Here is a 14,597-nt window from a genome sequence, read left to right as displayed (position 1 = left end):
TTAGGACTCCAAAGATGCTTTGAATTTTAAGAAATTTAGTGGTGGTCTCCTTTGCTCAGGTTGTCTCTCTTACCTGGCTCTGAGAACTAGTCAGCCTTTACTGGATGATAACCTGCCCTGATCCACAGCTGCCTCTCAAAGAGGCATGAAAGATTTTTGGAACCACTTGGAACTAGAGGTTATTTACAGTGCGTTTTCTGACAACTTTGTGGTGATATTTTGTCTACTTCTCTCCCCCCTCTCCCCCCCCCCACAAAAGCTTTCTGTGCTTTCAGGATTCTTTGAACTGAACTGAGTTTGAAGCAATTTGGCATGTTCCATGATTGGTAGCCTGAGGCCAGGAGAGAGATTGGAGATAGACTACCCTTCGAGAGTATGCTGGCTTTGCTGCTGTACTTACGTGTTTAAGTACGTTTGTGTTAGTTTTAAACTTTTTCTGGGAAAAGAACCCGCCCGCAAAAACCAACCTCTGAGTAAAGGAATTGGCAGAAGATTCAATGTGCAAAAATAGTGGAGTGTGGTTGTATGTGGGTTGTTGTTTTTTTTTTAATTATGGAGCTGGCAGGAAAAAAATGTCTGGAAATCAGGGCCATCCAGGCAGTTGTTGACCTGAGTGATGGAGAAGTTGCTTCACATAACACAAAAGAAAGTTGCCAAGGAAACTCCTGAAGTGAAAGCAGATGTCCTGAAAAACCTAGCATCAGGTGAGGCAGTGTGGGCTATTACATCATAGTATTATTGTTCTGGTATAATAATTAACTTTGTGTTACTGTTGAAGAGAAGATAGATTTAGATTCTTAAGGTAAAATATTATCTAATCCTTTTTATTTGATCTAAAAAAAATCTATCTATGTATATGCCCACAAACACTGCAGTGCTCAAGTATCCGGTAAAAATGTGAAGAAATGAAGGAAATCTTGGGTCCCACCTTTTCTGTGAGATCTGTGTGAGGATTGGACATTCTGTATATTTGTTTCTACTCACATAGGAATAGGAGATCAGCTGACTCTGTTGCACTAGCCACCCCTTCCTAAGTAGGAAACCTCTTGCAGGCGTCTAGGATCTTCACATCTTTTCAAATAACAAGATTAGTGCAATCACTGTAATAACTTTGCCCTTGGGATGAAACTCAACTGCAAACTCTGGATCTGTGTCCAAAATATTCCAGAGACTGGCAGAAATGGGCCGGAACACCTGGCTGCTTTCATTCGTGTTTGAATTCTTGGAACACAAGTTTCCGCACTGGAGATAGCCTGCGTTAACCCAACTTGGCTCTTCAATGATTTAAAAAAGTTGTCAAGTCTCTTTGGGTGGGAGCTAGAGCCATGGGAATTTTCATAATGAATCATGAAACTGCACGAAACTTATCAGCTTTTGGTTTTTGATCTGACTAGGTTTACCAGCAAGTTGGTTGATTGGCAAGTTCACAACCTTTTGGGGAACTTGGTGCAAGCTGCAAGCAATCCTCCACCAATTTCTCCTCTGTGGGTTTCTCTTGTTGTAGTAAAGACCTCTAGCTTTTAGTGGCTCAAATTCCTTCTGGTTCAGCAAAGTGCCATGCAGGAAACAATTTTGATGCTTAAGGCTTCCCCTGGGAAAGATCAACAGCTATGTGGGGAAACTTAACAGTGGTAAAAAATAATCCTGGTGTGTGTGGGTGGGTGGGGGGAATGCCAATTTTAATACATGTTATAGTTCTTAACGGGTCCTGGAGCAGATAACTGATGATGCTTCAGTTCTTTGGATTGTACGTCGAATTAAGAGTGGAAGAGCTGCTAAGGCTGGTAATGGCTCAGCTGAGCCAGATACGACTATTGGAAGTGTAGCAAAACTGAGCGTTTCAGAAAGTAGGAACCTGAAAAAGCTGCACACTTTGAAATGGCCCAGAATTGATCAGGGCCTTGGGCAATACATGGTGAAAGCACTTACTCAGCATTGTGTGGCTGTGTTGAATTTGTGTGCGGTGTCCCAAAAGAATGAGAGAGACAACAGAGTGCTTTAGTTGCAGAGGGATACTTACATCCTGCAGCTGAGATGGAGCATTCTAAGTGTATCTAAAAAGAGAGACTATAGGAATCCACAGAGTTTGTTCCTGACAGGAAGAAGTCTCTGGCTTGGAGAGCAGTGGAAGGGAGAATGTCTAGTAACAAGACTAGCAGAAGGAAGCTGCGAAGATCTGAGTGCTTAAAGAAAATGATAAAAGTTATTTACTGTAAGGCTTTTATAAAGACCTACGGGTCCACTGAAGTCGGAGGTAGCTGGGTGACTAACTCCATTAGGAAATCTTGAAAATCCTACCCTCAATGATCTGCCCAACATCTGGCATGACGGACCATGCTGGAGTTTGGATCTGGTAACCAGTATGGTGCAAGTGCATGGATTTAAGACTGACAGTGCTTTCAGGCATCTCTGGTACTGTATGGCTTATTATGGCCACTTCTCATGTTTAGACCATAGTATTACTCTGACTGCATCTGTCTGTCATCCACAAACCAATGTCTCAATAACTGAACTTTGAGAATCTACAGAAGAGAGTATAAAGTAAGTTTTACTCACCCACAGCTCACAATGATCATTAATTTTTACCAGTCTCTTCAGAAGAGTTCCTTCTGTCCCCATCAAAGGCCAGAGATTGTGGGGCATGGAGAACGAAGGGTAGAAAATTTAGAAAAGGTGAAAAATTTATCGGTACAAATAGCTTTATTTCTGGTGGCTTCCACTGGTACAGGGTCTTATCACCCAATGATGGGATAAAGAAATGGGATGTCGGTGCCAGACTCAGTAGTGTTATGTGAATTCAGATCCCCTATGATAAAAAGGCAGTGTCCCAATCCTGCATTCCTGTACAGCCGGAAGTCTCAATGACCTCAACAGGGCATGACCAAAAAGGCAGGATTCAGCCCCGTGTCCCCTAGTCTTCTCTACTAGTAACTTAAAATGTTAGTCAGCTGCAAATTTATGGATATAATATACCAAAGTATGTCCCGGTATAGTGTCTGTGTTTTGGCAGTGCGGAATCGGGAGTGATTGAACTCTTTGTGTTCTTTGACTAGATTTCTCTCATAGTCAATTTAAATTATTTTAGACTGAATTCAGTTTTCTGCCCCAGAAGCAGCAAAAAGCATTGCTAAATATTTGAACAGTGCTTTTAAATTATATGCTTGCAAATTAGACAGCTGTTAAACAGTTAGACCACAACAGTAAGATTGTTAAAGTTAATGATCTGATTCATTACGAATGAACTTGCCATTCAATATAACTTAACTGAACTCAGTGAAATACTGAAGAGTGGAGCTGGCCAAACTATTCGGATGCAGTCCATGTCACTTCCAGACAGAATGAAGAGAAGCTTCTTTCCTGAAGGCCCAACCCCCGACATTGCCAAGAGACTCCGGTGCTTTGCTGAGTGCCTGCTGCTGCCGTTGACGTCAACTAGATTGACATTCCCTGCTTTATTGGTATTTAACACTCTTAACCAAAAGCAATGACAGCTCATTAAAAGAACATGAGGTCACAAAGCAGGGCAGTGTAATTCATGTTGGAGCATATCTCAAAGTCAAAGTCACTTGTGTACCATTGAAATGGTTGGTAGGGAAAATCTAGATTGAATATGAATATTGCTTTCAAAACTATTCTAACAATATATTAAATAAAGACCTGGTCTTGTAATCATTGAGATCAATGGCAAACCTCCCTTTTATTTCAATGATGTAATATCAGACCCTAAATTCTTCATGCTGCTTATAATACGGACAAAGGTTATGGAAGAGTTACTTGGGCTTAGATTCAGCAACAGACTACAGTGGGCAAAATTTATGCCTCGATTAGGAGTTACACCATGCATGAATTTGGCCCTCTACAAAAATACTCTGTTCCCATGTCTGATATAGGTCTGGGCTCAAACATGAGCCATGCAAGTGATTATTCCATGAGTTTGGGAGTCCTCTGCAGACAGGCAACTCATGGGACCAGTGGGGGATGCAACTCGCTATTTGAGTTCTCTCTCGTAGGGCCTCATCCAATGCCCATTGAGGTCAATGGGAATCTTCTCCTTGGTTTAAATCCAGACCTTAGGTGGTAGCAGAGGGGGGAGATAGTGACTTTACTCAGGTCCTCCCCATGGAGATAGGCTCAGAAAAGGAGGAAATGCGTGGTCCGGTCTATCCCTACCCCATGCCTGAGAACTTAGGGCCATGCTTTATTTATGGCCAGCAAACTATAGGGATAGGCCTGTTATTACTAAAGAGAGCTGCCTAATTTGCAAGCAGAAAGAGTGAACCAGGGCTCAGATTGGATATCTTTGTTTTTGCATAATTTGCATAACATTTTCTCCTTCTCTTCAGAGGTCTCCCAACTACGGTAGACCTTCCTCCTGGAGTGTTGTGGGAGATTAAATGGTTGTCTGGCATTCTCCCCAGTACAGACCCCCTTTTTAAAAGGGGAGGTGTACGCCCCTTTTTGCTTGGGTTAAAGGCCTGATATCTGTGGAAATGTGTATAATTATGAGGCTTTCAGCAGGGTTTCCTTTACTTGGCATGTAGTGATTCAATGTTTCAAAGGCCTAATTGTTTTACAGTTCTGTGTATTTTCTGGATGATGAAGACTGTGGCTTTATAGTGCTAAAAGGTTCTTTCCTGTGTTTCTCAGTATCTATAATAGAGATAACACATTAGTCCAAAGTGATGCACTGTACAGCGAGAGGCTGAACGTTCACAGTGTAAAGATGGAGAGAACAGGCTCTAACAATCCAGAGACTGAAGGATATCAATGTCAAGTTGCTTTCACCCTTTTACTGCCTTAAGGTATCCTTTTAACTAGTGCTTCCAAGAGTGATGGAGTAGAAGTGAGAACTTCTGTACAACTCAAAATAGGGCCCTGACCCAGCACCTACAGAGGTCAATAGAAGGATTCCCCCTGACTCAATGGGCATTGAATCAGGCCCCAAAGATTGGGTTGGCACGTTGCAGTCCACCCTGACTGAGGGGCAGTATGTAGTTGTGCCACACAGGTGCAGAGCAGTGATAGAATTGTGGCTCTGAGAGTTACAATTTGGTCCCTTCTTCCTCTCGCTCCACTGGGGAAGCTGCACCAGCCCTTTTCCTCATACAACTTACTTTCCCCTCTGGCTTGAGCTCAGCTGTGTTAGCTAAGACTCCACCCACTCCCCCACGCTTGCCTATCCACTCCTTGCCCAGCTGTGCAGGAGTGGGACTAGCAGCACAGAGAGGATGAAAAGTCAAAATCTTGAGCATTCTTGCAAACTAATAATCCAAACACGGTTTGAGATTGGGTCAATTGAAACATTTTGTTTCAATAATTTTGAAACATTTTGACCTTTTTTTTATTTTTTTAACTTCCCCCCTCCCCCTCCCCCTTCCCCTCAGAAATCAACTACAATTTCAAAGTGAAACATCATTTGAAACCGGAAAATGAAATGTCTCAGTTTGAAAATGCTGAAAGGGGATGTTTCAACAACTTCAGATTTGAAAGGGAAAAAAAATTAAGAAGTTTTGGACAGTTGTCAACACTGACCCTTTCTTCTGAACAGTTTCAGTTTTGACAAATTGTTGTTTTCCAATAAATATTTTATTGGAAAATTCCTGTCTCTACTCATGATGGGGGTCCAAAATAAGTAAATGTGGCTTTTTTTAAAGCGTGGGATAATCAACCATGTGCAGAGGGCATACTTGTCTTGTGAACTAGTTTCTTCATCTGAGAAGAGAGAAATTGTGTTTTAGTTTATTTCCTGTGCTCCAATTAATATATATTGCTCATAAAATATATAAAGTATGCTTCCTATACAGTATAATTTTAGATCTACACATAGCAAGCATATACGCCCAAATCTTACAGCAATTGCTTCTTTTTAATATGTTAAGCATATATTTCTAGTATGGTACTACAGTGAAGTAGTGAATTCACACTAGGCAAAGCATTAGATGGAGTGAACATCATAATTTCTATTCCAACCGATATACTATTAAAGCAAAGTGCAAAGTTTTTGTTTCACGCCTTTACTAATTTAGTGTTCTTCTTTCATTAGAACCGACTATGAGATGCTAAGGTTGCTACGAAGCTGACGAACTAGATACAATCGCAAAAGGAACATCAAAAGAGAATCTTAAATTGCAGTTCTGCTTTAAAAAGTAACTGTAAAAATGACATCAAGGGTTTCCATGTTTGTTTACCTCGATGACTCATGTTTCGCATCTGGTCAGTTTACAAGTATTTACAGTATTTTTATTCTAGCTGTCAGTCCTACAAACTCAACCTCAGTTTTGAAAGTCCAAGTCCCATTTCCCCCTACCCTCAGGCTCATGGATTATTACCAGGAAAAACAGTTCTGTAAATGGAATTTAGTGGACCGTTCTCTTCCATCTCTCACTTCCAGTGCTAAAGCATCAAAAACATATTTTTGTCTCTCTGGGCTAAATCATGGTCCCATTGGGTTTTAGAGAATTCCAGGATTTGGCCCATAAGTATATAGGATTCTGAATATGCCTGTGGAGTAGATCTGTAGGATAAGAAAGTACCACTTTTTTCATACTCTTCAGAGTAGAACAGCATTTTGGGCCCAATCTAAAGCCTGTGGAAGTCCCTGTGAGTTTTTCCATTGACTTAACTGGGGTTTGGGTCAGAACTTTCCAACTGTCTTGAAATTTATCTTGTACACATATGTTTTGTTTCTACACCCCAGCTCTGAACTTCTTCCAGTCAACAAATCCAGCACGTTTATTTTCATTTTCTCTGATCTCAGCTGTCATGGAGGGGAAAAAATGGTAGGAAGCTAAAGACTTCCTTGGAGTTGCTGGTTGATTTAAAATTGGTAGCTGACCTTTCTGGTTTTGCATATGAGATCATTTGTAAGAACAATTGGCTTTGTCTGTTCGTCACATTATGATTGGCCTGTCAGGTCTGGTAACTGCAGAAGTCTGGTATACAGGAGAAAAGTAACAGCCGTAGGGGACTATTCAAGCTGAAAGATCTGATTTTTTGCGTGCAAGTTGTCACACTAAAAGATGGATTATCAGTAATCAGATATATTAATATTTATTTGTATTCACTATTTTCCCCCCCAACTGTTCTAATTCTGCCCTTCCTATTTCTCTGACTGTATCCCATAAGCATTTCTGTATCATTTTCATGTTGTGTCCTACGTGTGGAATGTATTCCCCTGCTCTGACCCATTAAGTCACTACCCTCTCTTAGTTTAAATCCACCTCGAAAAGTCATTCCCCTGATGGCAACGGTAAGTGAAGCAATAATTATCTTTGTATCAGTGCCTCAGCTGGTGCTTAAAGTTAATTACGGGCTTAAATCCTTTGCTGACTCTTGGCCTTGGTTCAGTTTTGACTCCGGATCAGTAACACAATTGTGATCAGACTCTTGATTCATGGCATTGGGGTGGGTGGGCAGAAAAGGATTTATACATCTCTTAGGCATCTTAGTGTTTCTTCACACTGATGGGTTGGACACGCCCGAGGACTATTAGTGCAAGCCCTTTTATTTGAAAAGTAAATATTAATTGTTTTTCCATGCACCAAAATATTAGTCCATTCCATGGCTACAAGATTAGGATTTGAAAATTGCAAAAGATGCTAATTTTCTATTTTATATTGAGGTTGATTTTTTTTTTCTCATAATGTTTCTTTAAATATTAAATCTGTGTAGCCTTTAATGCATTCTGTAGTTTCTTAGTGGCTCAACTTCTGCTCCTTTAATCGCTTAAAATTCGTCAAGAACAAAGTGGTTGAGTATGGGTGATCAGCTACAATTGTTACCTTCAAAAATCTGTTTCCTTTCCTTTCCAGGGCAGTGGCTCAAGATGATATAGAAAAAGGAACATTTTTCTGTTTAGCCACATTCACATAGCAAGTAGCATGAATTGCAGTAGGATTCCTCTTAGGGATTTCTTCCTGAATGTATTCTGCAAGATATGTCAGTCTTGAACCAATCTCTCAGACTGTCTCTGTAGTCATATCTGCCACCAACGTAACAATAATAGATTATAGGACAGAGCCAGGGGATATCAACAGGAGACTGGGAATCTTCATTGCACTCCGTTTTTCTTTCCCTGGACAACTCTTTCGGCAAGATCCTGAACAGCCTTCCATGGCTGCATAAGGTCCAAAAACAGTGGAAATGCTGTGATTGTAGGACCAGAGAGGGAAGAATTGTGAAGGGCAATGCTAGTCCAGACCTGGCCTTGTCAATGGCTCTGCACACTGCAACACAGAGAAAGGGAAATTGTGCCTGTGGAGGGTGTGGTGAGCAGGTTCATACATAGTAAGAAGAGCTGTAGTTAGTACTGTGGGTTGGGCCTGTGAAACCTTTTTATGGTACCCCCATCAAAACCTGATCACCTGCTTTCCATAGCAACAGCAGTAGCATTCTAGGGAACTGCAGTGTGATGGCACTGATTAACTGATCTGACCATGGCAGAGAGGATATTAGAACACAAGTCCCTTGCTCTCAGTCTCATACACATGGCCTGTCGGGCTACTGGACTGCATTTTCTTCTGTTCATAAGCCACATTAGTTGCTCAGCAGAAGCTGGGTTAGCTGCAAGCAGAGCACAGCCTTTCATAATTGCATGCACAGTCATTGTTCAAGGGAGTGACTTGACTATATATTCTATATATTCAGGTATACATGTCTGGGTATGTTAGCTAGGCAACCCTTGTGAGCTGTTTGTCTAAATCCAAGAATACATGTATTAATAGTTAATAGGAGTGCTGTCAAGCGATTAAAAAAATTAATCGCGATTAATCGTGTTGTTAAACAATAATAGAATACCATTTATATAAATGTTTTTCGATGTTTTCCATGTTTTCAAATATATTGATTTCAATTACAACACAGAGTACGAAGTGTACAGTGCTCACTTTATATTTATTATAAATATTTGCACTGTAAAAAAAAATATTTTTCAATTCACCTAATACAAGTACTGTAGTGCAATCTCTTTATCATGGAAGTGCAACTTACAAATGTAGAGTTGTGTACAAAAGTAACTGCATTCAAAAACAAAACAACGTAAAACTTTAGAGCCTACAAGTCCACTCTGTCCTACTTCTTGTTCAGCCAAACAAGTTTGTTTACATTTGCAGGAGATAGTGCTGCCCACTTCTTGTTTACAATGTCACCGGAAAGTGTTCGCATGGCACTGTTGTAGCCGGTGTTGCAAGATATTTATGTGCCAGATGCGCTAAAGATTCATATATCCCTTCATGCTTCAACCACTGATGTAGAAAAACATCCAAAATATTTATTAAACTTCAATTGGTATTCTGTTGTTTAACAGTGCAATTAAAACGGCAATTATGATTTTCTAAATTGCGATAATTTGAGTTAATGGTGTGAGTTAACTGTGATTAATCAACAGCCCTAGTTAATAGTTGAGTAGTTTGGTATTAAACTAGGCATTGTGTTCCAGATTCTCCTCTCACAATGGTTTTACACTAGTGTAACTCGATTGACTTCAGTGGTGTCACACCTCACTTGTTTAAGTCAGGATGGAAGTTAGACATACAAGACTATAATTCAAGTTCACTCTCCTTTCCAGGAGAGACACTATTTTAATGGAAGCTTGGACATGGCCCAAAGGAAAAAGTCCTAGAAAGCTGCTTCTCCTGAGATTTCCAGCTGGCTTTAAAGCCCAAAGAGATTCAGAATGTAGGACAAGCCTCTGCTCCAAACTTTTTATGGTCCATCATCACTAACTGATAGATTTGTTACCCAAACATGATAAATCCTTATGGGACAGAAAATGTTAAACATAAACTGTATAGCTAATACATAAATTGCTGTCCTGATGCGAGGAAAGGAGAACGCTGTTTCTTTGCCATGAAGGCTCTCATGATAACATATGAAATGATTTAGTGTTTCCTAATGTTATGCTTCATCTAGGCATCCTAAATAGGATTAATTATGAGCTAATTAAAAAGGCCTCCTGCTTCCCTTCAAAATATCCTTTTTGGTATCGACTACAGTGTGTTTAGCTAGTCTCAGAAAACCATAAATCATTCCTCTGTTTAAAGAAAAATTGATTGCTGTTCTAATACTTATTGAACACCTATAACAGATGTTTAAATCTCTACAAGCTTGAGATAATTAAAATAATAAATCTATACTCATTTGACAAGAACATTAGCAGGAATAAAGGGTATAAATAATCGGGTAGAGTGAGGAGACATTACTGTGCCAGACATTATGATCATGTTCTTATGGATGGAAATATAGAACTGATTCCATAGTCCTTACTTGGGTAAAGCTCCCATTGACTATCTAACATGATTGAGTTGAATGGGGTGCTTGTCTGAGTAATGACCAGAGGATTGGAGCTCTATAGTGTGGAGGAAAAAAAGAATTAGAATTTCTGGAAGGCTCACCACTCTACCCAATGTCATGGCTCAGTACTCAGCCACATAACTTGTCTTAGCAGGACTCAAACATCCTTGATAAATTAGTATAGATTTCAGTAGACATAGGATATATGTCAGACCTTTCATTTTCAGTTCTTACCAATTTTTACCAAAAATTTCCCATGTTTTCCAAAAGCTGTTACTTCTGGTTACTGATTTTGCCCTGAATTTTGGGCCACTCAAGTACATGAAAATATTGAGTGTGTTAAGAACATCCAATACATTACATTAGGTAGACATGTTTATGTTAATTAGTGTAACTGTGAGGCTGTCTGTTAAAAGTAAGGTCGTGTATTGGAAGAGACACACATGCATGCACATGAATGTGTATGTACTGTTAATGTACAGTTCATGAAATAAACTAAAGCATCGGACAGCTTGTCCTTTCAATATGCTCACTTTTCTCTATTAGTTGCTTTCCCCCCATCCTCCTATTTCCCAATATTAATCCAGAAAGCTGTGAAGTTAATTTTTTGCACTGATTTTTCACCTGTTTTTAAATGTTTCTAATATACACTGATAAATTCCTGGGAAATGGTAAATAAAATAAAAACTGAAAATGAAGGGCGTTGAATATCAGTCAATTGGCACCCAACAATTAGTATGGATTTCAGTGGACATAAGGTATAGATCATTTGGAACAGGACAAATGAGTATAGATTTCAGTGAAGCCAATCAGATTTATTAATCAACAGCCCTAGTTAATAGTTGAGTTTAATACCAAATTAGGCATTGTATTCCAGATTCTCCTTTCACAACGATTTTACACTAGTGTAACACAATAGGGACTTTATAGGTGGTATGACAGGACCCATGGGGTACAACCTGGAACTGTGGGACCACTGTGCCTCCTTAACTCTCCAGGTTGGGTTGTCTCCATCAAAGCTATGCTAATGCCAAGCAGCAAACCCCTCCAGGCTCTAATCACTCAGCCATATGCATGTGAAACTACACTCCCAGCTAAATTGCTTGAATCATCCCTGAGCCACTCATAAATTATACAGAGAAAGGCACCAGCAAATCACCCCAGCTCCCGGTCTTGCACCCTTGAAATATACCATCTGACACTGCTCAAGATTCCCTTAGACAGCGCAAGCTCATTAATAAGTTCACCACTCCGACAAAAGGGTAGTGGATGTACAACAGCCCTTTTGTTAACCTGAGCTGAGATTTCCCCCAGCACTTCAACCAAAAACAGACAGTTTGTAGTTAATAAATCTGTTTTATATTTTACCTAAGAAAGATTTAAGTGGTTATAAATAGAGGCATAGAGACCAAAGTTGGTTACCTAGGAAATAAAAATAAAAACAGTCTAAATTCTAACTTTAACAGACTAAGCCAGATTTGAATCAGCTGCTCACCCTACTAGATGTTGCAAGCAGTTTAGAGTTCTCTATACTCAGCCTAAACTCTCTTCCAGCTTGGGCCAATCTCCCTAGTTCAAAGTCTTTGTCTTCCAGACAATCTTCCAGGTGTTGAGATTGGGGAGGGGTGTATGTGGGAGAAAGAGGGCAAGACTGTCCCTCTTTTAAACCTTCTTCCAGCTGCTAGAAAGATCCTTTCTGTGGTGTGGGGTCAGGAAGTCCTCGTTCGGGATGTGCTTTCTCTGAGAAGCCTCAGGGATAGTGGATGCTTCTTGATGAGCCATTAACTCCTGTCTGGCCGCTGATTGTTGCTCCTTTGTCCTTACGGAAAGGCCAGCTGTGGGCATCTCCCAACGTATTTCACTAGCACGTATAGCAATACTTCATAACTTCACATACAATGATAATATATACAATTCAACAGGATATCAAGATGCAATGGATCAAGACTTTTAAAATGATACCTCACAAGGCATTCATTGTATAAACATATAATTATATGACAGTGGTGAACATGCGGATTCTAGAATGTCACAGGTGGTTAAATTTTCTGTTGGCTATATTTTCCCATGGGCACCACTAATCTCCGGAGCATAAATCCTCCTACTCGCTCCCTCACCAGGGACAACAGGAAGGGGTTTTCAAAAAGAGCATAAGGAGGTCGGATGTCTCATTCCCATTGATTTTGATGTGCTCCAGGTACCTAATTTCCCTTTTTTGGAAAATTAAAGCCATAATGCAGGAAAAAGCATTTAAATGACAAGAAATGTATAAAACAAAAGGATGTCTGGACTAGAGCTGGTCAAAACCCCGCACAAAATTCCATGAAAAATTTCTGAATTTTGAGGCTGTTTCCATTTTTCAGAGTTTAGAGTGGATTCATTTTTCATTCTCTCCTCCCCCCACAAATATTTGAGAACAAAGTCAACATCATTACTGAATGTTTTCACTTTCTGGAAACCAGGGAACGGCACACAACATCCAAAACTCCAGCCACATCTGGCCAATACCAATGTAAAACAGGCTGCCAAAGTATCTTCCTTTGAAAGAGATTCTATATATTTACTTCTCTGCATCCATTACAGAGTCTTTACGTTTTGTGAAGAAGTAATTAACTTAACATGTCTGAATAACTTAAATGTGGCATTTTTATTGTAAGGAGGAAGAGGGGTTGGTAAACAGCAGACTTTAATCATTTAATTTAAAGCATGTAAAGATGCACTGAAATGAAGCTCCCGTGGGGAAGTTTAAAGTAGCTCACTGGAATGAACAACGAGAACTCCAGAGCCAGACTTTATTCCATCCTATTATCAACTACTTTCCTGTCTGCTCAGAGCCCTGCATTTGCCTGCTTTTAAAACCTACAAGGTTGAGTGTCTCCTAACTATTCTGATGAATGCCGGGGAATGAATCGACAACCATGCTGAAGCTGACAAATATGTGAGTTATGTTCAGGGTGCGTTTCACCCAATTGTAGCTATCGGTCTTTCAGATGGATTTTAAGGGCCTGGAAATCTTGATTTCATCAGTAATATTTTGTCACAATAATTGGACTGAAAATAAAATGAGTTCATTATAACACAAACATGTTTGCTTTCATCTTATCGTAATATAAATTTTACTATGTTAAACTGTGATATTGTCCTGATCTTAGAATAATCTAATATTACAGTATTTCCTCTGTCATTTCTAACCCGGAGTGGCCCTCTCTTTCTGCTATCTACGTAGGGTCATTTGAAAGGTATATCCATTAGAAGGAGAAAAAGCCCATAGCACAGCGATGAAAAATAGTTTTTAGCTTCTTTTCCTTATTTGTTTAATTTCTACTGCACTTTTGTTCCTGCTCGAGCAGTGACACGGACTTGCTAATAAGACGTTGCATTGATAAATATTAGCCAATTATGTTCAGGCTTTTAACACATGAAGCACAGATTTTGGAGCACTAGTTGGTTCACGGTACCAGATTATCTGTGGATTTGTGTGGGTAGCAGTTAATCAATGATTCTGGCTCAGGTCTGATGATACGTTATTTGCTGTCTCTGTGTTATCCTGTTGACATTTGCTTTACTGTGCTGTTTGTACTTTAGGTTCTCTATTTGTATTGTACTTTTTTCCTTTCTATAACACAATGCAATTCTGCACCTCTGTTAGCCAAAGAAATCTACCAGCACTCCATTTACTAGATTTTTTTTCTTCCAAGGGAACCCCTGCCCCCACGTTTATCTTGTCAAGGGAATCCAACTGATGTGTTCCTGCATGGATAATTATTACTTTCCTGTCAGAGAAATGTTATAAAAAAATTTGTTTTGGGAAAATGCAATAGAGATTTTTTTTCCTGACAGGCAAATATTATACAGATGTTCTTCTCCAGACAATACAGCTGAAATGTTCTTTGTAAAATAACCTGACATAAATGCTTCCGTTAGGCTGATTTCTGTGTTAGTAAAAGACTGAGAATATGGTCCTCAGAGGAGAATGTAGAGGGAAAATATTCTTCAGGTGCCTGGTTCTATCAGGATAATACAACTGAAAAATGCTGAAGTGTTTTGTATTTTAAATGCATTAGAGCTCCAATTCAGCAAAGCACTTAAGCACCTATTTAAGTCTAGTCCTATTCAGTAAAGCACTTAAGAACATGCCTAAATTCATTACTGAACAGGGATGGACGGCTGACCTAGAACTGTATAGTAGATCTAGATAGTATCTCGCGCTCAGCTAACCAGCCTGTCGAACATAGATGTAGCCATTCACAGGAGAACTGGAAGGTTTACTAGTCGAGTGGTAACTTGCCACATGAGCCAATGTTTAT

This window comes from Trachemys scripta, chromosome 9 (assembly GCF_013100865.1).
Source record: "Trachemys scripta elegans isolate TJP31775 chromosome 9, CAS_Tse_1.0, whole genome shotgun sequence".
Lineage (NCBI taxonomy): Eukaryota > Metazoa > Chordata > Testudines > Emydidae > Trachemys > Trachemys scripta.
This window is presented reverse-complemented; position numbering follows the sequence as displayed.